Here is a 3,726-nt window from a genome sequence, read left to right as displayed (position 1 = left end):
AATTTAGTGCACCTTGAAATATGAACATGTGTGGGGCATGCTTGTTTTTAATGACTTGAGACTATACCTAGCCCGGCATGCAAGATGACTTATTATGCACCGTTCCCCATACCTGCAGGAAGCCCGTTCGTCTCCAAATATTTTCCTCTCCATGTGTGGAAATAATATGCCTGCCAAACTCTCCTTCTCCCTTCGGCGGTCCCACCACTCCACCCCGTGTGAAAAAATCTGCATGCATGACTCTCCTCCCCCCACGCTCGTCCAATCCGTTGTGACCAGCAATATTTCCACCCCTTCGCTCCCCCGTAATTTACTCCAACAAATATGCCCAGGTAGCTGTTACTTAACTGCAGGTACATTCGGTCACTGACATATGGGCCCAACATGGGTCTGGCCCACATGTCAGTGACGCAACTGGACCTGCAGTTAAGTCAGTGCAGCTCAGTCCATATCTTACGTAGGTGTGCCATTGCTCGCTATAAATACTGTGCCTCCCACGACATCGCTATCTCCTACCCCTCACGTTCACGTTCATCGCTATCTCCTCCCCCTCCCTCTCACGTCGACCACCATGGCATCGCCCCTCCCAAGCCCTAGGAGCCCCTCGCAGCACCGCGCGGACGGTCACGCGTCGCCGTTTCGTTCCTCGCCGCCACTAGTCGAGGATGACGCGTCGGTGTTCCACTCCTCACCACTACGCGACGCATCGCCGTTCCGTTCCTCGCTGCCACTAGTCGAGGAGGACGCGTCGGCGTTCCGCTCCTTGCCGCGACACGTTGAGGTGGACGCGTCGGCGTTCCCAATCTCGCCAGCATGCGCACCGGAGGACGCGTCTGCTCCCCGCTACGAGGAGAACGCCGCGCCGCCCGCCGAGCCCCCAGCCTTGAGGAGCTTTGGAAAGAAATGGATGTCGCCTTGTGGGAGACTTTGCCTCCAGCAGAGCACGCCAAAATAGAGGCGGAGAAGAAGGCCGAGGAAGAGAAGCGCACCGCGGAACAAGCTGCCTGGGAGGCCTATGTCGCGTCCGAGAGAGTCAGGCAATTGGCTCTTTGGCAGAAGGCTCGTGCGAGGGCCGTGAGGGTGGCGGAGGACGCCCGTGCCGACGCCCTGAGTGCAGTCGGGCCCAAGCGCCTCATCTACGCTTGGCGGTACGTGGATCGGGTGCACGCTTCCAGCGAGGAGGAGTACCTGTTGGCGCCGGATCACCACACCGGTGAGATCGTGCTCGCCCGCCGGCAAGCTGCCAATCAGCACCTCGCGAGTTGCGAGGCTGAGGAAGAGGCGTTGTGTCGGCGCGCCGGGAAACGGCCGCACCAGGGCACTCGTGGTGCGCCGCAAGTGCTCCTGCGAGCGTCGTGGCTTTTAGGAGGAGTATAATTTTTGTTTCGTAAGGCGATCTCATTAGTTTTGTGATGCAAATGATAAATCTCGAACGTTCAGGAATTTTTAGCGTCCTTAATTAAGTATGTAAAAGGGAAAGTTTGGAAACCTTGTGTATTCTTACGCATTTTGCAAGTACGTGCATATAGCACAAACTTTACTATATACTATCACACTACACGTCTCTCTCGATATATGCTTGCAGACTATGCTACTCCCTCCGTCCAGGTCAATAAGTCATCTTCGGTTGTGCACCGTGACCAAGAAGGAGGGAAAACTTATACACCTAGACGGAGGGAGTACTACTATTACTTATATACGTGCAAATGCACGTTTTAACATTACGATGCGTTTTTTGTAAAAGTGGAAAAACAGCACTAGTCAAGCTTGTGAAACGATTCAATGCAAAACAAATGCAAAAATGCTCGTTTGATTGTTTACTTTTAGCTTCCTTCTCTGTGGTTATTTCTCTGTCGTACTTTGTACGGAGTATCTCACTGGTTGGAAAGGCATGCAAATTCCCAAACCGCTTCCTACACCCTGTATCGAATTTTTTGCCTAACAGGTTGTGCCGTGCAATTGGAATTCCAACTTGAGTACTACTACTAGTAGGAGTACCAGGGGCCATTCTTTTAGGCTTCTAGATTAGTAATCCCATAACTACTACCTCCGTCCTGGTTTATTGGTCCCCATTGTAATCTGTGTCAAATTTTTGGTCAAAATTTAGCACAAATTACAATGGTGAGGAAAAACCAGTTAAATCTTTGGTCAAAATTTAGCACAAATTACAATGGTGAGGAATAAACCAGGACGGAATAGTAGTTTAGAAGTCCAAATAAATGAGTGAGGCGCCTTATTGTTACTCTCCACTATGACTAGTCTTGTGGGAAAAGCTGGGGAAGCCGCCAAAAGAACTGGCCTAGGAGTAGTAGCTAGGGATCGAGTGTGCAGGATGAACCGGAGAAAGTAAATGCAGAGAGATGAAATGCAAAAAAGACGGAGGGATGTGATGGTTGCTTGTCCGTTTATTTTACCAGGCCACTTATTATTGGGAGTGGTTGGGTTTTGTGATATGACGTCTTTACTGCCGTGCCACGAGCGGGGTGAGAGGTGAGACTCCCGTGCAGCGCCGCCCTCTACACATACTACTACTCCCTCCATCCATTTTTACAGGGCCTAACTTGTCAATCTTTCGTACCAAGGCATGTCCACAAAAAGAGGAACTAGTTTTGGGACTAGTATCTGGATCCTGTGTAATCTTGCATGCAGCCTCCTTTGAATGCCTAGCCGCTGGCCTCTCTTCCTTTAATCCCTCGCATGCAAATTACTCTCCTCCCTTTTCTACATGCATGCCCAAACATAATTCCTCAAATCATGCATGCCTTGGCTGAAATATAGAGCTCGCTCCTCCTTTGAAAATATGGTGGTGCTATCCATGCATGCAAATCAATGCGACGGCCAGAGCATTTTCACGATGAAGGGACCACGCACGACTTGCAAGAGAAAATTAAGATGGAGATGCCTCGGTTAGTTCATTTGGATAGGTTTGTTCAGATATTATTTCATCTCTAGAGCTCACAAACATCCGGGTGAAATAGATAAAAAGTATCTTTTGCAAACAAAAGCGTTCAACTGTTCAACCCGCATCCAAAACTTGTGAAGAAATAACTCTTATTGTGCTTTGCAGGAAATGATCTTCAAGAATTAGTTTTTGAGTATCCATTGTTATACATGTTGGCTACAGATGACATGGCACTTTCTTGTAGCCAACAGTTGGCTATACTATTTAAGTATTAACCATGCCCTTATACACCTAGACGGAGGGATTAAATCAGGATGACTTGGGAGGTGGCAGAGGATATGTAAGAAATGGTTCATCATAAGTCTTTCACTAGTACTGTAGTAAAAATTCATACATGGAAGATTCTAGACTAAACCATAAATGGATACACTTTTATTCATGCGTGATACTCCAATAGAGCAAGATCATGCATGGAAGTCTCCACATGCTTAGACAGCAGATTACATTGAGCGAAGACTAATGATCAACATTTAACTTGAAAATGCAGATGTCTAGGTGAACCTCCTTGGAGTCCCCGTGCACATTATTGGAGTCCAAATAACACCATGGGTTTTCCATGTCCACATCGGCGGGAAAGTCCCAGCTCCGCAGAGTCCAAGTATGCTCGGCGTAGCCAGTGTCGCCGCCCACACGTGTAGGTCTCCTCTTCTCATGCTCATACAAGTGGTAGAAGAGCTCACCTTATAAAGGCCTACTAGCAAAATTCCAACATCGACCAGGCCGTCCATGAAACGGGAGTGGCTGTAGGGGACGTTGCGCCAGTT

The sequence above is a fragment of the Triticum urartu genome, chromosome 7 (genome assembly GCF_003073215.2).
Source record: "Triticum urartu cultivar G1812 chromosome 7, Tu2.1, whole genome shotgun sequence".
Lineage (NCBI taxonomy): Eukaryota > Viridiplantae > Streptophyta > Magnoliopsida > Poales > Poaceae > Triticum > Triticum urartu.
The sequence above is the reverse complement of the archived record's forward strand: the minus strand, read 5'-3'. Positions refer to the sequence as shown.